Below are 22,141 nucleotides of genomic sequence, written 5' to 3'. Positions count from 1 at the left end.
CACAGATTGAGAACCGCTGTCTTAGAGGAAGGGGTGGCCAGAGGCAGACGAGCCTGCCAAAGATGCTACAAGGAGCAGCTGGAGAGGTAAAAGGTGGAGGCGGTGGGAGGGTGGGGACAGAACCTATGCAATGTTTTGAGGAGAAAATGGGAAATGAGTAAATACCAAGGAGAGATCAAGGAAGATCAGCAGAGAATGGACTCAGTACAAGTTGGCTAATGGTGACCAAGATGAGCCAATGAGTTCTGCGCTGGTGCCCTGTGACCATAGAGCAGTGATGGCGAACCTATGACACGTGTGTCAGAGGTGACGCGCGAACTCATTTTTTTGGTTGATTTTTCTTTGTTAAATGGCATTTAAATATATAAAATAAATATCGAAAATATAAGTCTTTGTGTTACTATGGTTGCAAATATCAAAAAATGTCTATATGTGACAGGGCACCAGAGTTAAGCTAGGGTTTTTCAAAATGCTGGCACGCCGAGTTCAAAAGGTTTCCTATCACTGCCCTAGAGTGACGAGGTCCCGATCTGCTCCTTTGGTCAAGCCACTTCCATGGGTCTCTGTTTGCTCATCTATAAATTGGTCACGATAGCAACTTCCTTCAGGACTGTTCTAAGGGTTACTAAAAGGAGGCTTAGTGTTTTAGTGATGTCTCTTCACCCTTTCTGTCTCTGTCCTTCCTCACCCGCATCTAACTCTCAGATTTCATCTGACAACCTGCTGCCTCCCATACCATCTGAGCCTCTCTCTGCTAATTGCTTTGTATTTAAGTTTTCTGTGAGGACCCTCTGATGGAAACATGCATGATGGGAGAGCGCTGAACAGCTTCCCTCATCCTGTGCTCCCCACTCCCCTGCAGTAGCAGGGTCCCACCCTCACCCCAAACCGTAACCATCCCTTCTGACCGGGACATGTATCCCCTGGAAGCTATGGGAACAGATGAGGTAAATGTTTCCTTTGCAACATACTGTCCTTTGAGTGATTTCTAGTCGAGATGTTCAAGTGACCCTTTAATTTCTCCACCAAAAGGATGCATGGTTGCCAGGAAACCAACAATAGGTGTTCACTACCCTGCCTTGAAAATGCTCCCAACCTAAAGCACTATAATTACATTCAGAAGAATTAAAGCTGCTGTTCCATTATCATCTTTCAAGAATATAATTTAACAATTAATTATTGAATTTGCACATGCAAAAAGCTTGCAAAGCATGGATCTGATCATGTCACTCAATTCAAGAAACTTCTGTGGTCGCTCACAGAAAGAAAAGAAAGAGAAACCTGTTGAATCTGGCCAGCAAAGCCAGCCTTACCTCCCCACACTCCCCACTCCAGCCTCGCCTGGCTGGGGCTCGCGCTCTCCACGCCCCCTCTTGGTCTTCTGAGGTCCCAGCCTGCACAAGGCCTTACCGTTCTTCGAAGCCCCGTTTAACAGGCACTGTTCAGTCCAGGCAGGACGAACTGCTCGTTCTGTTCATTGACAATCTCAGGTTTGCAGGCGTTCACTCAGCAGCAATTTGTCTTCTCCACACCGAGCCCATCTCGTTTGCCTTCTTTCTTTACAGGGCACAGCTGGCGGGTGTTCTATGCCGGCTTCTATCATAGGATTTCCCCGTCGTGACAAAACTATAGCAACGGGTAATTCTTTTATTTCACAAATTATGGTCCTGGCTTCATAAATACAGAGTGGAGAATTTTAAAATGTAAAGAACAGCTAATAATTACCCCAGAGTGGTTTTTAAAAAATCATATTCGCTCCGTTACCCAATCGTGCTTAACAAAGCAATGGGAGGCATCCTCCTGTATCCAGGCTTTGCTCGAGTTTTATTAAATGTGGATGTTCTCTACTCAAGAGAACAGCTCCTGGAATCAAAAAGTTCACTCCTTCGCAAGTAAGTGGCTTCTCCACACGATACACCAACAGCCCGCAGATGTCAGCCATCAGGCCTGGATCATTAAGATAGCAGATTTTAGTTTTTCTTTTGATGCATGCTTACAATGCTCTCCAAATCTCTGTGAGTAAACAAGCCCCAGGTTATGCAGCTCCTGCATTTTACCGCTGCCATCGCAACAAATGTATCTGATGGTGCACTAACTCTGTGCAATAGCCTCGCTCTCTATGTTCATTTGAGCTGGCGTGCCATTCCCAGCAGGATCCTTAATTATAATCAATTTGTTGCCAGAATCTAGTGCAGTGGTTCTCAACCTTGGCTGCACATTAGAATCACCTGGGACTCTTTTTAAAAATCCTGATTTCTGGGCCTCATCCTCCGGAAATTCTGTTTCTTTGTTACTAATGTGGTGGCCCCACCCCATAACAAAGAAACAGAATTTCCCGAGGATGAAGCTCAGAAATCAGGATTTTAAAAAGATTCCCAGGTGATTCTCATGTGCAGCCAAGGTTGAGAACCACTGATCTAGTGAGAAAAGCAGAAACCAGTTTGAGTGTTTGGGAGGGAGTTGAATAGAGAATTCATTATGTAAGTGATGAGAGTGCAGAACCAGAGATCAGCAGCACCGGGAGCTCTTGAGTCCGGAAGGCAAAGGGAGCAGTGGGTACGGCAGCCCAGGGCTTGGCATCGCCTGGCAGACGCCAGTGCCAGACGCCATTCTCGGAGGCACCGTCCAAGGTAGACAGAGGGAGAAAAGGACAAGGGCTTCTCCCTTCCTCACTTCAATCTTCCAGTCGCTTCCATTGGGCCATCAAGCCAGAGGGCCAGGAACCGGACAAGTGAGGGTGCCTGGAATAGCAGGGAGCAGCGGTGAGAGGCAGGGGATGGGTCTGACAGCAAAAGGGAGCACAATCCACACCCCAGAGCCCCTGGGCCCCAAGATGCAGCTCAGCCACTCCAAGTGCCAGCGCTTCTCACCCAGGGCTAGTCGCAGATCCCGTCGTCCCATAGAGAACAAGCCCTCTCTTCTCCATGAGGGCTGGTGATGTGGAGGAAACACCAACCTAATTAATTTCTGCTTTGTTTTCCTAATTGTGTTTTAAAATAACTTTCAAAGGGAGAAATAAGTACCTATGTATTATGATCATGTCCCATATTTACATTTCAAGTGGTTTTGAAGAGTTTATCTCCAATTAATAAATATCTTTTTTTCAACATTTAATATTCAAATACCTGCTCATAAAAATGTACATAAACCGATGAACAAAAACAGATGTAGAGACAGAGAAGCATTGATCAGATGCTCAAAACTCAGAGGGAAGATAGGGGAGGGTGGGGGTGAGGGGGAGAGATCAACCAAAGGACTTGTATGCATGCATATAGGCATGAGTGATGGATGTGGACAACAGGGGGTGAGGGTGAGGGCAGGATTGGGGGGATGAGGGTAATTGGGGGGATAGGGACACATTTGTAATATCTTAATCAACAAAGGGGAAAAAATGTACCTCAGTCCTATTTTTGTCACTTTTATTCCCTAGGGGTTTTTCTCAGTTTCCTTCTGTGCTTACAGAACTTTTCAGTAGCAGTTGTCTGCCGACCTGCTTTCAGCCCTTCTCCCAGGAAGCGCTCTGGGGTGTGTGTCTCAGGAGAATCACAGCACCTGTGTCTGCACAATGCCCGGGGTGGGGGGCAGTCACACTGGTTTCACACACAGGTCAAAGATGGGTACCAAAAATGCGGTAGTAGGCTCAGGCTCATCCACACCCCAAGCACACGGAGTTTCACTCGAGATCAAGGCTGCCTTCTCACTGAAGCTGGTCTTCCCATGGGTCACCAGCTCCCCAGGAGGTCAAGCCAGCAAACTGCAGGGCCTCTGGCCATGGAAACGTGGAGTTCTACCTCTGATGGGCCCAGCAAAGTTGGGGGGACAGACCTAAGAAATGGGAGAAGATCCCCCTCCCCTTACATTGTTCCCATACAAATCCTAAAGTCTCCGCTATTCCTGCTCTTCCCCTCTCCCACCCCTGCACTCCCCAAAATGCCTTATGGAATCTCACCTAAAAGGGATTCTTTTTGACTTTTATATAATGGTAACTTCTAGAGACTGTGGTCATATATTTACACATACATTTTTGGGATGCCTTTTTCTCGGCACCTTTGAAATACTTTCAACTGTCAGAGAAGTTGATTCTTCTAGGTCAGTGATGGTGAACCTATGACACGTGTGTCAGAGGTGACACGTGAACTCATTTTTTGGGTTGATTTTTCTTTGTTAAATGGCATTTAAATATATAAAATAAATATCAAAAATATAAATCTTTGTTTTACTATGGTTGCAAATATCAAAAAATGTCTATATGTGACACGGCACCAGAGTTAAGTTAGGGTTTTTCAAAATGCTGACACGCCGAGCTCGAAAGGTTTGCCATCACTGTTCTAGGTTCATAACACAATCTGAGTTCCAAGCTTAGTTATTGGTTCCCACCTCAAGTGTCAGTGAGAGCTGGCGGGAGGAATCAGAAGCTAGGGCTCCGGTGCAAACATGGGCTGTGAACCACAGCAGGGCATGGAAACATCCCAGTCCTTCCCCTCAAGACCTCCAGAAAGCCACTGTGGGACATACAGGAACTGTGCAGCCAGGGCCAGGCCTCCACAGCTCCAGGGGGTACCCTTGACCAAAAACGTGTGACTGCCCCCAGGTGTGTGCAGGTACAGGCCTCTGAGTACAAGCACGCTTCTGGGCACACGACGCTGTGGATTCTCTGGGGACACACACCCCAGGATGCTTCCTGGGAGGAGGGCTGTTGACTGTCCTGGGCCCGAAAGCATATGCAACACCAGGACTTGGAGAGGATGTGGCTGCCCCTGAATATGACTGAGCTCTTCCTCATCCACCAGAGCCTCTGGCGGCCTCCCCTGGACTTTGGAAACAGCCCAAGCTTTGGAATGAGGGAGTCTGAAGACTGGTTCTGCGCCTCGAGGACTGTGTGGCTTTGGGTAAGTGACATACCCGCTCTCTGTCTTGGGCCTGACACCTGCCAAGTGAGTGAACTGTATTTGATACTCAGAGTTCTCCACCCAACGGGACAATGCCTCCTCTCCTCGCAGATTCTGTGCCTTCCTGTGAGGGGTAAGGGAGGAAACTGAGAAGAGCCAAGGTAGGATGATGGACTTACACGGGAAGAACAAGGTGCTCCAGGAAGGAGGAAACATCCATTGAAAAAAATGAGAAAAGGATCAGAGAGAAGGCCAGAGTTGGCCAGGCTGGGGGAACTTGGGGTGTGGAGGAATAAAACTCACAGGGCAGCGGGAGAGCATGGGAGCTATATTTAGAGAGAGTTGGGGACTTTGCACGGTTATTAAATTGCCCTTTAACATTTTTAGAGATAATTCAGTTAAATAAGCAAATAATTTTATGGAAAAGGTCATTGGAAACCATTTCCTTCATTGGCTTGTCCAAGAGTGAAATAAGAACAGAAACAAGGGAAGACCATTAAATAAATGTCCCCTCTTTGGTTCCGTATTCACCCCCAGCTCCAGCCTCTGGAGGTGCTCCAGACCCTAATGCACCTCCTAGTCCTGGCCCCTCCTGGGCGGGGCTGCAGGCAAGGGAGGACAATCCGATGCGTCACTGACTTTACTGTTCTCTGTGGCACTTCCAGGTTTCAGCCTGAAGAAGGTTGAGAGAGAATTATAGCCCCTCTGACGTCATTCATGGTCATATGCCCCATGAGGTGGGATGGAGCTGACCACTCCCTGGGAACATCTGAGATGAGTCATAAACTTTCTAGAAGCATCTATGTAGAGCTCATTTATGTTATTCAAAGCTTCCTAAATCCAAAAGAAACCATTCACACATTTTAAGACATTGCCTAATCTTTTGATAATAGCAATAATAGCATGGAAAAAATACCAGGGAGTGAAAGAAATGTTTTGTTTAGACTATGGGCAGGCGGGATTCTACACTGTGGACAGGCAGGTTTTAATATTTGGTGCAAGCATCTGAACACACATTTTTACAATTTTTTCCTTTTTTTCTGTCCTATAATATTCACTTTAGTGGTCCCCAAAGTGAAAGGGGGTAGTTTTATGTAGGAATTACTTTTGGAAATAGAGTCTGAGGAATTCATGATAGCTGGGCCACAGGTTTATGTTTTTTCATTTTAGAGACTATTCCTGTCAGGTGCGTTTGTGTATTCCCAGAAAACAGAGACCTTAACGAGGGAGACGATCAGTAAACGGTGTTTCCCTCTTATGACCCAACGTCTCACATCCACCCCGTGGTCGCTCTGCTACATAATGTGGTGGATCCCTAACCTCCACCCCCACATGCCGTGCACAGGACCACTGTGCCCTCCTTTTACTTCTGATTGGAGGAAATACGGCAAATCAAGCAGGGCATTTGCCCAGGAAACGGAAATGGTCCTGATGGGGTAGGAGTGGCATTTAGATGAACGAAGCCCTCCACTCCCAGACCTTTCCACAGGAAACCTGAGGTATAGTCACCAAGCTCCATGGGATGCAAGCACCTATTCCCACAGCCTGAAAGATTTACTGCAAGACGAGCTACAAGTACAAACAGTCACCAAAATTACTCCCACCCCCATTCTCAGGAGGGAGTGGGCTGTTGTAAACGTGTGCCCGGGGCCTGGGATGTTTTCTGAGGAAACAGCCAGAAATGGCCTTCCCAGCTATCTTTCAGGGGCAAATTCCACACTACTGAAAAAAAATAATGGTATTTTTTCCTGAATAGAAAAGAATGTAACTTAGTGTAGACAGTTTGAAAATATAAAAAAAAGATGAAAAACATAAAATCCAGAATCCTAAAATTTGTGGTGTAAATTTTTCTAGTCTTCTATGAACATTTATGTTTATGGAATATATATGTATAATATATATATATATAATATTTATATATATATATATTACATTTATGTTTATGGAATATATATATATGAATTAAATTAGTCTACATTGCCGTGTAAACTAACTTTATAAAATATTAACTGCCCAGCCAGCATGGCTCAGGGGTTGAGCACTGACCTATGAACCAAGAGTTCATGTTTCGATTCCCAGTTAGGGCACATGCCTGAGTTTCGGGCTCAATCTCACTAGGGGGCGTGCAGGAGGCAGCCGATCAATGATTCTCTCTCATCATTGATGTTTCTGTCTCCCTCTCCCTCTCCCTTCCTCTCTGAAATCAATAAAAATGTAAAAAAAAAATTAACTATATAAGATAAATATGTTTCCACTTCATTAAATATTTCATTTCAGCATTTGAAATAGCTATATCAGTAAGAGTAGTGGTATGATTTACTTAACCGAGTCTCAATTACTGGACATTAACCCAATTTTCTGCTATTAAAGCCAGTATTTCATGGGGCATCTTTGTGTTCAGATCCTGGCAAATCTCAGCAATAAATTCTTTGGCCCAGATTGGGGATGTTGAAATGCTGGTTCACAGAGCATGCCCATGTTGAAGGCTTTGACATGCACCTTTAAACATCAATTTCAGACTCCTTAGTCTTGCCAGCATTGCATATTATCTTAATAAAACTATTTTGCCAATTTTTAAAAATGTATTTTTATTGATTTCTGAGAGGAAGGGAAAGGGAGAGATAGAAACATCAATGATGAGAATCATTGATGGGTTGCCTCCTGTATGCCCCCTACTGGGGATCGAACCCCCAACCCGGGCATGTGCCCTTGATTGGAATCAGATCCAGGACCCTCAGTCCACAAGCTGACGATCTATCCACTGAGCAGAACCAGCTAGGGCTACTTTGCCAATTTGATAAAAGAAAAATGTTATTTCATTGCGGTTTTACTAAGAATTTCTTTGATTGCTAATGAGGCTGAAGGGTTATTTGAATCTGCCCTGGACGGAGGCCTGGGTGTTCAATATTTAGAGAGGGGGTGGGGGGAATGGTGGGCAGAAGGAGCCTGGAGCAAACGCCATTTCTGTAGGCCGCCACTTCCTGCTGTAACTCCTTAGGGAGTGGGGTTGGGGCAGGACAGGTTTTTCCATGAGCATCAATTTCAAGCCTCCCCAAGTGGGCACTGCCTGGGTGCTCAACTGGCTACAGTTCCTGGGCCCACACGATGATCAAATAGTTAGGACCCCTCGGTCCCACAGGGAACACAGGGTGGAGTGGGGAAGGGGGTGGGAACAGACCCCCTCTGTGGGGCAGGGTTTGCCCCAGTCCAGTCGAATCCATGCTTTTAGAAACTACTTTGTCCCTTCTTCAAGAGCTAAAGAATTTTCTAATTTACTCAACTAAACACACACACACACACACACACACACTCACACTCACACCAAAAAACAAAAAACTTAATATCCAAATAGTAGCATCTGGATTTAGGTTTAACTTGATTTCATTTGCCTTACATCTTGGAGAATTTCCTAAACTAAGAGGGTCCAAAGGTGACTGTTTTCAGCTCCAGGAAACTAAATTGCCAGACGTCCCCTAAATGGCAAACCCCAGGCCATCATCCAAAAGACCCTACTACCTACAATAGTTAATAAACACGCCTGAGTTGGAGCTGAAAGTTGTGTGGTTACACAGCCGTGGTTCTGACCCCTAGAGCTACCGAGGAGGCACAGGCTGTTGGCACAGGCTGTTCCTTTGCTGGTGTTTTTGCTCGTGCAAAAGTATCATACCCTGCAATGCTTAGGTAGCAATTTGGGCCACTCCAGGGTGCCCTGGCTGTTTTGTGATTTTATGCATTTCGTACATTGTATGCAAGAAGACCTGACCTGGAGCAGGCAGCACGAAGTGTGTAATTAGAAACACTTCCCAAGGAAATGAGGTGGAGTGAAAGCTTGAGGGTTTCCGCAGGAGCCGGAGCTGCAGGCTCAGTGCAGGTGCTTGGGACAGCTGCCCGCTGACAAGGCGCCTAATTGCTGTGCAGCTGGTTGCAGGCATGCGGCAGCCAGAGGAGCAGTGTGTCTGTGCAATGCAACGCTCCACTTTTAACCTTTCGTTGCACAAAAAGAAATTGCTGAGCCCCCCCCCCCCCCCCCCCCCCCCCGTTTTCCTCCTACCAATTTCAGAGTTTGTACCGGCCAGGAATTCTCTCCAGGTCTAATAGTTCCTGGAGGCTAGTGACCAGTGGGGCTCAGTGCCTTTGGCTTCTCCTCCAGTGCTAGCTACTCCAGCTGGTCATTAATTACTGCTCCAGGAAGCCTTTCCAATCACATTAGCGTTTAATCAAAACAAAGACAATGAACTCTTACTGCTGTCAGCAATGACCAACTCTCCCGGTGAGTCTAAGTGGGGTGTGGAGGTTGTACATCCAAGGAGTGTCCCTTGGGGGTCCACTGAGGAGGGCTTTCTCCGGAAACAGCAAAGTTGCTCGGAATACCCTTGAGTTTCCGGGTACCAGGGCCAGAAACAGTCCTCCCCGGGCCCCCGGGACTGTGTGCTGCCGAGTGAGGAGGAGGCGGCCCGGGAGGTCACACATGCACCATCCTGACCCAGTCCTTCTTCTCCGTCAGTGTCCTCCTGACCTGGCTGCGAAGCCCCACATACTTCTATGGGCGTCTGGGAGGAAAGACTGTGCCGTGAGCAGTGGCATGACCCCAGTGACCACGCCTCCTGAGAGCTGTGCCAGCCAGGCGCCGTGCCAGGGTTCACACACATGGTCTCCATGAACCCCACACCTCCCCCTCGAGAAGAGTGCAATCATTGTCTGTTTCACAGATGGGGAAACTGAGGCGCAGAGAGGCTCACCTAGCCACAAGCAGAGCCTGCTGTGATTACTGGTCACTCTGTAACGACAACACCAGCTCAAACCGGTCCCATCCTGTTTCTAACAAGACCTGGAAGCCACGTTTAAACCGTGGGCACTCCACTCGCATGTGACATGTTTGAATCTTTAATTGCTCCCTCCATAGAAGCAAGGACAGGAACATTTCAGAGGGCGGGTCCATTGTCCAGGAAGATCCGGTGCTGGGACCTCTGAAATCTTGCCCCCAACCCTGGGTCTGGGAGAGAGACAGATTTGAGCCTTGCTTCCTGTCGCCTTGCTAGTTGGCATCACAATAAAAGCTTTTTTGCTTTCCTCAAAAGCTATCAGCCCTGGCTGGTGTGGGTCAGTTTGTTGAGCATGTCCCATGCACAAAGAGTCTCCAGTTCAATTCCCGGTCAGGGCACATGCCCAGGTTGCAGCCTCGATCCCCAGTAGGAGATGTGCAGGAGGCAGCCAATCAATGTTTCTCTCTCCCTTCCACTCTCTCTAAAATCAATAAAAAACATATATATTTTTTAAAGCTAGTACTATAGTATTGGCTTTTATGGGCACCAGGCAGCGAGCCCTTGCTTGTTAACAATTCCATCAGAGCCTTTGCTTTTTGTTTATTTTCTAAATTTTATTTGTGGTGGGATACAAATAACATAAAATTTACCAATGCAGTCATTTTAAAGTGTACAGTTCAGTGGCACTAAGTACACTCATGTTGTTGTGCAGCCACCATCTCACCATCCATCTCTAGAACTCCTTTAATCTTGTAAGAATGAAAACTTCGTATCCATTAAACAACTCACCATTCCCTTCCCATCCCCTGTGCCCGCCAGCAGCCCCAGGCAACCACCGCTCCATTTTCCGTCTCTGAATCTGACTAATGCAGTTGGTGGGATCACGCAGTGTTTGTCTGTTTGTAACTGGCCTATTTCGCTAAACATAATATCCTCAGCATGTCACAACTGTCCCTTCTAAGACCGAATAATATTCCATTATATGTATACACCACATTTTGTTTGTGCATTCACCTCTGGATGGACAGACACTTGGGTTGCCTCCACCTTTTTGCTATCTAGTCTATATATATAAAAGGTTAATATGCTAAGTGTCCAACCGTCTGACCAGTTGCTATGACACACACTGACCACCAGGTGGCAGATGGTCAACACAGGAGCTGCTGTGATGTGCACAGAGAAATGGCACCGCAGACCTGGCACCCACAAAGCAACACTCGGTTTCCCCCAAATGTGACACAGGCCCCGCCACCACCCCAGAGCAACAGCCCACCAAATTGCAGCCAATGCTGACAAGACCCCGTGGTGCAAAATGCAGCCCACAGCCCAGCCCAGCCTGGAAACAGTCAATGTGGGTGCTGGGTAATGATGTCACATAGCAACACCCAGTTTCCTCTCCCTAGCAACGACTAGCCTCCTTGCAGTTTCTTCAGGCCAGGAACACAACCTGCTTTATAGACAGGTGGAAACATTTCACACTTTAGCCAAATGTCTGTGAAGCATTTTCCCATGCCTCATCTCATTTGATCCTCACAGAAGTCCTGGAGTAGGTAGATAGGAGACTCAGTGGAATCCTAATTTCTTTTCATTAGCCGGAAAACGGAGATTTATAAAGCTTAGAAACTTGACCCGACTGAAAAGAAGTAGGAAATGGTAAACCTTGAAAATGACTTCAGGTTTTCTCACTGCGCAGAATATAGTCAAACACTTCTGCAGTTAACTATTTTACCCTTTGTTCTCCCTGCGTGATATACAATAATAATCTGCTTCATGTTTGTTATAGTAATAAGTTTAGTTAGTATAAGATAGTATAATCAAATTTCATTTTTTTATTGGAGTGAATTTTAAACTTTACTTAGAAGAGGAACTTAATTTCTGTGTGTGTGTGTGAAACCCTGATAAGTAACTTATAACGCCCTGCATGTTAACTCCTGACAAATAACTTGTAACTCCTGACCAACAACTCCCTGCGTGTGCACTCCTGATAAGTACCTTGTAACCCCCTGCATGTGTATCCTGATAAGCCCAGAAGGCCACCGGAGCACACTGATATGAGACACTGAAGAAGCCCACCCATGGGGTATAAAAGAAGGACTCTCACAGCAGCAGTTAGACGTCTGTCTGATCCTCCACAGACAAGACGCTCTCCTCCCCCTTGGAAACTGCCAAACTGCCAAACTGCCATTCCTGCTCTGCCTTTGAGCCCAAACTGCTAGAGGCCTCTCTTCGAGTCAAGAGACCGAGCTCCTTGCCGTGGCATATTAGACGACCTCCATGTGTCTCTGTCAGCGAGTGTCTCCGGGTGGCCTGCCAAGGACTGAAACCCATCAGCTCTCTGGTAAATAAACCTGGTGATTTCTTGCATTGTTTATCTCCTGTGTCTCTCTCTCTCCTTAGTTTTTGGTTAAGCTCGGCCATATTAACTAATAGTAAGTACCCTTTGACGTCTGTATTGGTATATCCAAATGAGGCGCTCTGGGTCACCTGTGCATACGTTCCCATAGATAATTGGAACAATGTTGATTTTACTGCTGTGTTGCTGACAATTATCTGAAAGAGAAGTTGGGGTGCTTCATGGGGCTGGAAAAAGTTTAGCTAAATCAGAAAGAAGGTCTAATTAAGCAAGTTTTTTCTATATCTATAAAAGGCTAAGTTGACTCAAGCATGCACAATACATATAAAGCTCTCACTGGTGCCAATCGCATGCGTGTGTTTCCATCTGTCATTGTCGATCGTGAATTTGGATGACACTTCTATTATAGAGAAAGGGTGAATAGCAATATTAAAATATTTCTTCTAATTAATTTCCTTTCAATGTGCATGAATCTGTGCACCAGCCCACTAATTGTAAATAATGCTGCTGTGTTTTCTCTTAAACATGAAGATACATTGAAACTTAGAGGAGTGGCTCAAAGGAGGACACCAAGCCTACAGGTTTCGTGACACACCCCAGACGCCTGATCAGTGGAGTACCATGTGGCCCATCAGCCCATTCAAGAAGGCTCCACCTTCCTGGCTGGGAAGACAGGTGCTTGCAGCCAAAACCTCCTGTAGGTGGGCCAATGGGAGTGCCACAGATCCCCTCTGGCACACCTGATAAAAAACAGGCTGTAATTCCAGTCTGTTTCCCTAAGGGTTAGGTTCCAGGGTAAACAAGGTCCTTCAAATCCAAACAGCTCAGTCTGGACTTGCCTGGGATTCCCCAGCTCGACCAGAGCCTGGGCTCCGTGGGCTCAGCACCAGCCCCTGGAAGCTTCCTCCACCGGGTGGTTCCACGCGGCTGGGAGGAGTTGCTTCCCCTCCTGCAGTCACCACCCAGGGGCTTTGTGGAAATGTCAGGGGCATTTCTGTTCTCATAATGACCCAGTTGGGAGTGCTGCTCATGGTTAACATGTGGAGCCAGGACCCCTGTCTACTATGTGAGGCAGTTGCCCACAACAGAATCGTCGGGCCTCCTGAATCACTTTCAAACATCTCGTTAACATGTATCTCGTAAGCAAAGAGCCTCAGTGTCATTATCTGAGCCCAAGACCTAATTATGTTTTACAAATGTACACAAAGTAATTTTGCATGGTTTTATATGCACCAGGTTTTCCAGGAATGCAACTATGGAGTACATTGAGAAAGACTGCATTTTTAAATATTTGGAACTTTACTAGAGTTGTTCATCATTTTGTAAAATCACAGCAATGACACTGGTAGTATTTTTGTTGCAAAAAAGTATATATAATTTTCTCAGTTGCATTTGAATTGCCACATTCAGAGAGTCTACCTTTTAGGGGTAAGTATCCAATTCATTTCTTAGGTCTTCCTGCCCCAGCATTTACATATTGAAATATACCTTATACTCTTATAAACAGCTATTCTTTCATATCTTCATTATTTTACACTCAGGGCATTATAGTATTTTTATTTTTAAACATTATGTATGTTAGTCAATTATATTAGACCACAACTCATCATCCAAATATCATGGGGGCCAGATGTGTTTCAGAATTCAGTTTCCCAGATTTTATAAAAGTACATGGTACACTGTGGAGAGTGGCTACAGCGTTTGGACAGGTTCAAACCTCGGACTGACCAGAGGGCATGGTCCTCTTGTAGCAAAGCCACATACAAGTCCCAGCTTGGAGGGCAAAGCCCTCCCAGCACAATTATAGCCAAAGGCTATGGTTGTAAGCGTGACCTTATAGTCTGACCCTGTAGTACTAGGCAGCTGAGGGATGTGGGCTGGGGGAGGTGCAGCAAGTGCTGCCAAAACAAAGCTTGATAGAGTTCTCAGGTGCATGTAATTAAGTATATTTGAAACTCGCAAGAACATTGTAAACATCTTGACCACACCCTTGTTTTGCTTTGAGTGATCTGACTATAAAATAAAGACTCAGCTTACAGGCTGTGTCACTGTTTCCTCATCCAGGCGCAGTGATCCACCTGTCCCCAATTATATTCTCTTGTCTGTTTTCTTTAATCCTTCACCGCCCCTCCTCAAGTTCACCACTGGCTGTGCTGGATGCGGTTCAGTATACACAATACATTATATAACGCCTTAGTGGGGTCTAAACCAGCATCCTATACTCAAGTACACGAGTATTTCTGCAGCAAAACACAGACAAACACACAGAGTGGTACAGATAGTCGTTGCAGCTTCAGGTCCACTCGGGGCAGGTTTTGCTGGCAAATAGGTGTTGCTCCTAAACTTACACACACACACACACACACACACACACACACACACACACTTGGATTATCCAAACTGTTTGGATTCTGGATAGGGATCTTGGCCCTCTGTTGTCTGTGGCTCTCACTGGACAATAATGAGGGGCCCATGTAAGAAGGTGGCGCTGGATTGATAGGCTGAGAGCACAGCTCCACCCACCAGCTCCCAGTCTGTCTGTCCCTACCCCCACCTCCCCAATCCCATGGGGTCCTCAAGGTCTCCCTTCCCAAAGCCCATCTAGGTTCAAGTGGATGTGACCTGGTTATTCTCTTTCCTGGCTGCCGACCCATGGACCTTCACTCATTAACTTGTCAGGAGACCACGTCTGATGCCCCAGGTAACTGGCCCCACGTGATTGCTGCTCCCAGCTGGGCAGGTATCGCTGTGAGCTGCCACCAGGACCTCCCAGGCCCCTCCCTTCACTCTCCTACCCGCATTTTCTCCCCTTAAAATGCCGCTCGTCTCCTCCTTGTCCTCTACTTGAAGAGTTCCTTCTTCAAGCCCCAGGTTAAATGTCACCTACTTACGGGACTCCCCCAATGCTTCTGAACAGCATTTGTCTCTCTCTCAGGTGAGATCCTGCAACTCTTGGTGTGTTCATTCCAGAAATATATATAGATATTTTGTTTTTGTTGAGTGCCTGCTATGAGCCAGGCACTGGTCCAGGCTAAAGAACATGGATTTCATGGGATAATATCTCCAAAGCCCTATTTAGGGCGTAGGTCACTTATCAGCCCTCTGATCTTCCAAGGAGTGGGTCCCCCCAGCTCCGCTCCCAGGAACAGTTGTTTCCACAGAGACAGGAACTCATGTTTGTAGGGCAGCTACTACATGTGCCAAACACTCCAAGTTCCATTCTCTTCCAAAAGGGGATACTGGCTGTGCCCAAAGACCAGGATGAATGTGTTGCATCTTTCTAGAATGTTAATTTCAATGTAGAGTTGGGATGGAAAGTTAATTAGTGTAAGATAAGTAATTTAAAACATTATTTTTACATTAAATCAATCGTGGATATATTATGGAGCAGAATGCTAAAGTAACACACAATTTTCTTAATTTAATTTATTATTTGAAGATGTAATATATGTTCCTGGGAGAAAAATCATTCTATATAATAAAAGCCTAATATGCTGTGTCAGACTGTTCACTATGATGTGCAATGACCACCAGTGGGCAGACACTTGGACCAGTAGGTTAGCTTGCTGCTGGGATCCGGCCAATCGGGACTGGGCGAGATGGGCCAGACACGCCCTGGAGCCCTCCCGCAGCCCCTCCCTGGCCAGCCAGTCTCCCATGGTCCCTCCCCGGCTGGCTGGCCCTGATTGCCCCTGATCGGCCCTAATTAGGACTGAGACAGGACAGACATGCCCTGGAGCCCTCCTGTGGTCCCTTCCTGGCCCCAATCGTGCACCAGTGGGGTCCCTCAGCCTGACCTGCACCTTCTCACAATCTGGGATCCCTCGGAGGATGTTGAAGAGCTGGTTTTGGCCTGATCCCCACAGACCAGGCCAAGGGACCTCACTGCTGCATGAATCCGTGCACTGGGCCTCTAGTAAGGTATAAAAGAGTTAAGAATAAAAATTGACATCTCTGTCCTCCAACTACACAACTTCACTCCCAGGAGGCAACTGCTCTTCCTGAGTTCTTAGGAATCATCCCACAGACCATCTATATGTAGTACAATAAGTAGCTACGCATGTGAGTTGCTTTTTTTTTTTTAAGTAAAAATGATAGCATAAAATACACACTGCTTTTCAGCTTGCTTTATTCCAGATAAACACTACATCTTGGAAGTCTTTTCATAACACATTCATAGAATTATTTCATTCTTTTAACAACTGCACAATATTTCACGGTATGGATGAGCCAGAATTTGTCCACTGGCCCAATTACTGCTATTTCCAATATTTTCCTATTACAAACAACACTAAGTAACTATAACCCCAAATTTTCCTCATTGTACACAGGTAGTGTACCTGTAGCAAAATTCCTAGAAGTGGGACCCAGGGTGTACTGTATGGTCCAATCTCCCGATCATCATGCCAGAGTATCTTGCCTCACCCATTAACCAACACACAGATAAGTGTTTTCAAACTCTCTGACCTTGGCCAATCTGATGAGTAAAAACTGGTATCTCATTAGAGTTTTTATTTGCTTTTCTTAACTATGAAGGAGGTTGAGTATGGTTTTTTTAAATGTTCAAGACCCATTTGTATTTCTTCTTCTGGGAACTGTTTCTTCATATCATTTTCCTATTTGATTGTTGGCTTTTTCCTTAACAGTTGGGATTTCTTTAGATATTAAGGAAAGGTACCTTTTTTAATATGAATTGCAAATATTGCCCTCCGGTATGTTTGTCTTTTGATTTAGTTTCTCCTCCTCGCCATATAGTCATTTTTAAATTTTTTTTGGCAAATTTACCTTTGCTTTTATAGCTTCTGGGTTTTATGCCATATTGGAAAGGATGCTCCCCTATCTGAAGTGATTAAAAAACATTCTTTTATGAATTCATTTCACTGAAAATTTACTGTGCTCCAACTCTGTGCCCGGCACTGAACAAAACAACGAGTCCATGTTCTGAGTTCTTTGGCTCAGGTTTCTAGCACTTTCCTAAGTACTTTCATAGTTTCATTTTTTTTCACACTTAAATGACTTAAATCTTAATTCCATCAGGAATTTAATCTGGTGTAAATGGTGAGGTATTTGCGCGCACCCCCCCCCCCCCCCCCCCCCCGCCGCCAAGTGACAACCCAGTTGTCTCAACATCATTGACTGAATAATGTCTCTTTTCCTTACTGACTTGATATGTCAATTTTATCATATGCTAAATTCCCATAGATCAAACAAAAACATTTTCTAATCCTCCCCTGAGGATGTTTTTTACTGATTTGAGAGAGAGAGAAACATTGATCATTTGCTTCCCTTAGGGTCTGGGACCAGAGATTAAATCTGCAACCCAACCCAAAACCTTTTGGTGTATAGGATGACATTCCTACCGACTGACCCAGAGCCATAGATCATACATTTTTAAGTTAAAAAGAAACCTGAAAGGGATGTCTTGCTTGAAGCTCCATCAACAGACCCCTCAGACTGTGAGTCCACTCTCTCCGATCTTTAGGAGCCCTTGGTGGGAAGACTGGGCATCAAATCTTTTAACCTGCTTTCATCTTCACAATAATAAATTCCAAGGCAGATTGTTTTCTCCATTTTCTTTTAAATTAGAGGCCCAGTGCATGGATTTGTGCACTGCTGGGGTATCTCAGCCTGGCCTGCGGGGATCAGGCTGAAACTAGCTCTCCGACATCCCCCAAGGGGTCCCGGATTGCAAGAGGGTGCAGGCCAGGCCGAGGGTCCCCACTGGTGCATGATCAGGGCCAAGGAGGGACCGAGGGAGGGCTCCAGGAAGTGTCCAGCCTGTCTTGCCCAGTCCCGATCGGGGCCGATGGGGGCTGGCTGGCCAGGGAGGGACCATGGAACGTTGGCCAGCCAGGGAGGGAGCGCGGGAGGGCTCCAGGGCATGTCCGGCCCATCTCACCCAGTCCCAACTGGCCGGACTCCAGCAGCAAGCTAACCTACCAGTCGGAGCTTCTGCCCCCTGGTGGTCAGTGTGCATCATAGCAACTGGTCAAACGGTCGGACACTTAGCATATTAGGCTTTTATTTTTTTATTTATTTATTTTTTAAAATACATTTTATGGATTTTTTACAGAGAGGAAGGGAGAAAGATAGAGAGTCAGAAACATTGATGAGAGAAACATTGATCAGCTGCCTCCTGCACATCTCCTACTGGGGATGTGCCCGCAACCCAGGTACATGCCCTTGACCGGAATCGAACCTGGGACCTTTCAGTCGCTCTATCCGCCGAGCCAAACCAGTTTCGGCTATTAGGCTTTTATTATATAGGATATGTTTTTATTGATTTTAGAGAAAGAGAGAAACATCAATTGGCTGCCTCCCACTGAGCCCTAACTGGAGATCGAGCCTGCAACCTGGGCACATGCCCTGACCAGAAATTGAACCAGTGAGCTTTTGGTGCATGGTATGACGTTCAACCAATTGAGCCACACCAGGTATGGCTCTCCATTTTCCAAGTAAGGAAAATAGGCCTCATTAAGAAGTGCCCCACCAGGGTCAACCCTTTATTGTCTTATCTGCCCAGCACTTCCTTTCTTCTGGGAATTGCCCACTCCACACACCCCACCCATCTGCTTCCCGAGGTGAACATGTTAGCATGAGATCCCTCCAGGCTGACTGGTCCAGGACCTGCTCTGCACAAGCTTTGCCAATCATGGCCCACGTTAATTTGAAATAGAAACCTAGAGGGGCCAGTCTCTGTAAGTTACAAAGGTGGGAATCTGTCTGAGGCACATTTCTCACCTCATGTACCAGAGAAGCAGAGGAACCTGCCCAGCAGAGGGAGGTGATGGAGCATGACTTGAGCACCGGAGAAGGTTAGTGGACAAGAAAGGGGGGTCCCCAAGGTTCACGGCCACAGTTCTCTGTGAGCTGCTGGGCGTCAGCTGTACTCCTGAAGCCGTGTTGGTTGAGACCCTCCTGTATCCTCAGAGTATATTCTCCTTGCGCTGCTTTGACTTGGATGTCTGTCACTTGCCATCAAAGAGGTCCTCGAAAGGCTGGGATGGGCCTGGCCCGGGGATGGTTTGTTTCTGAAGCCTTCTCTTGCGACGTCACAACAGGGAGCCAGGATGCTCTTTCCCTCTGAATTGTGTCTCAAAGGGCAAATGGACTGTGTGAGTGTGGCCAGCCCAGGGTGCTCCCGAGCCCCTGTCCTCGGCCACTGCAGCTGTGCGCCCTGTGAGGTGACCACAGTGGAGGGTTGTGCCATGGCAGACTCAGAGCCTTCTTCTCTTCTAGTCATAAGGATGCGGGACATTGTGGTTTAGAAAAGAGATCTTAGCCTTTTCCCTGGGCCACTGTCTGGTGGTATAGGAACTCACGCCAAAATCCAGCCAGCATCTGACCCCTCCTCTGTTCTCCCCTCCCTGGGGTCCTGTTGGTTCTTTCAGAAGTTACAGCTGCCCGCCCCGCCTCCCCCCACCCCCCGCCCCCCGCCCCAGGTTGGACATCTGAAAACCAGTTTCTCCTCAGTGTCTCTCGCACTTGACCCTTTTTCCATTCTCAATGCCAATTCCAAGTTTCATTGCCTCAGGCCTGACCTGTTGTAATCGAGTCCTAATGCTATTGCCTGGCCTGAGATGCCCGATCTCACATGTGAACTGGAGTCCAAATTCAAACATCACCTTCTCTGAGGGACCTCTCAGACCCTAGGAGTAGGCCATCCTGCTGACCCAAACCACCACCCTCAGGGGTTACAGAAGGAACGATCCAGGGGTAGCACGGGATCGGGGCGTGTCACCATCTTACGTTCAGCCTCTGTCTCTTTACCTGTCAGACAGGATAAACAGCAAGACGGCGGTGAGAAGTCAAAGGATGTAGGTAGAAAAAGCCATTGCGGGGCTCCCAAATAAAAAGGAAACCCATTATTTCCATGCATTTAAAAATATTCTTTAAATTGTTGATTTTAAGCAATTTCTAAAATGTTTAAATTTAAGCAATTTCTAAAATGACCACGCACTTATTTTACTTAGATAAGCAAAAAGAAGCAAGTAGAAATCACCATAATCCTAGCAGCCATTGATTTAACCTTCTGATCTAGTTTCTGTTCTGTTTTATTTGGTTAGCATTGTTCCAAAAACCACTTTTCATGTCCTTAAGAAAGGTTGGTAAAGATAATTTTTTAAAAATAGTAGCATATTATCCAACTGACTAAGCCATAATTTACTTAGTTTTCCATTGCTCCACATTTAGGATTTCTTTTTTTAAATTTTATTTTAAACAATGTTGCAATGAATATTTTTGTTCATCAATCTTTGGCCATGTTTCTCAATTGCCCTTTAGGATCATTACAGCAAGTACATTCTTGAGTGCTTTCAAGCACTTACTGCACTGAATCCTCCTAACAATGCTATAAGGTAGGTATTTTCACTCCCATTTCACAGATGACAAAACTGAAGCACAAATAAGTAAGTACCGTGCTGACCGACACACTCAAAGCCATGATAGTGGAGCCAAAATGTAACCTGGCCAGCCTGACTCCAAAGCTCATACTCTCAGTCATGGCCTTTTAGGGCTCTTGGTATTATTGCCACATGACTTTCCAGGAAGGTTGTTTCAGCCTCCATTCCACCAGCAGCGTAAGAGTGTCCCTCACTCTTATTTCTCCTCCTTTCAAGCGATTGCCAGGCACATGCATTCCCCTTCCTTTGAGCTGTCTCAGCGTGTATCTCTCAGGGAAGGTCGCCATGGACCACCAATTAGTCCAGCTGAACTTCCCAGTGGTGGGCAAAATGGTGATGTGCCCCAAATGTGGCCACATTCACCCCATGCTGATGTGAGAATGGCCTGAACCAGCGGTTCTCAACCTGTGGGTCGCGACCCCTTCACAGGGGTCGCCTAAGACCATCGGAAAACACATATATAATTACATATTGTTTTTGTGATTAATCACTATGCTTTAATTATGTTCAATTTGTAACAATGAAATTGGGGTCACCACAACATGAGGAACTGTATTAAAGGGTCGCGGCATTAGGAAGGTTGAGAACCACTCTATAGTGCCAAACACTATAAAACAATGCTTTTTATACTGGAGACCGAGCCCTCTAGGTCAGCCTATTAGTGTAGCGTCTAACAGCACCTTCATCTGAAGTCTATGCATGCAGCGGGGGCCAACATGGGGCCCCCAGAGCTCAAAACCACAGCCTCTTGTTTTCCACTGTCAGATGGCTTCTGTTAGGAGTGATATCCAGTCACACCTAAACTAATTTCAGTCTTCAAAGTCTGCTATGTTTGTTTGTTTTTAAGAGTCAGCCATTACTTGCAGGTTCTTTTTCTTTCTTTTTAAAATTAACACTTATATATGTCCATCAAAACATTTCATGCATGCAAAAAAAAGTTTTCAGAATGGGTGCTTGGAAGGGGCAATATGAAAGTAATTGGAAATAAAAACCTTGGTTGATCAAAAGGAATTACATTTTAAGGTCTAGTCTCCTAGGCCTGCAATCCAGGAGGAATTTGTAGAATTTTCTCTCCCAGAAGTAGGCCCTCCTTCCCTTTTTTATTGGCCAGGTCAGCTCTTCCCCTCAGGCCTTACCTCCGATAAAGAGCTCCCTTTTTTCACATTTTGATAACATTTATAGATTGCTCACTTAATCCGAGTCAGCCTTGCATTTTTATTTAAATGTGACCCGAGCTTCTGTTTTCCACTATTTTCACTGTCCAGGGCACCAGGGCTGAAGGTCACTCTTCTTTTTATCCCTTTTGTGGCAAGGTGGCCATGTGCCATGGAAGTTGCCCAGAGTTGATCAGTAACTAGGTGAAAAATAAATAAATTTGGAATAATTCATAAAGTAAGTAGATTAGGATGGTTTAAATAACAATATACATTTTTTTAAAAAGTACTTTAAGGCTTTTAAATGCCTCTCATTCAGTCTCATTTGTACCTCAGAATAACCCACAGAGGAAACTGGTATGGAGAAGTTAAGAGATTTTTTTTGACACCCAAATCCTCTTGCTCTAATGCTTCTATTATTTCCATTATAGTTGATGCTGAAACCTATATATATAAAAGGCTAATATACTAAGTGTCAGTCCGGGTAATGACATCAAGTAGCAACACATGGCTTCCTCTTCCTAGTGACGAATAGCCTCCTTGCAGTTTCTTCAGCCCAGGGACACGACTAGCTTTATAG

Source organism: Myotis yumanensis, unplaced genomic scaffold, assembly GCF_028538775.1.
Source record: "Myotis yumanensis isolate MYYU_CA2020_CCGP unplaced genomic scaffold, mMyoYum1.0.hap1 SCAF_7, whole genome shotgun sequence".
Lineage (NCBI taxonomy): Eukaryota > Metazoa > Chordata > Mammalia > Chiroptera > Vespertilionidae > Myotis > Myotis yumanensis.
This window is presented reverse-complemented; position numbering follows the sequence as displayed.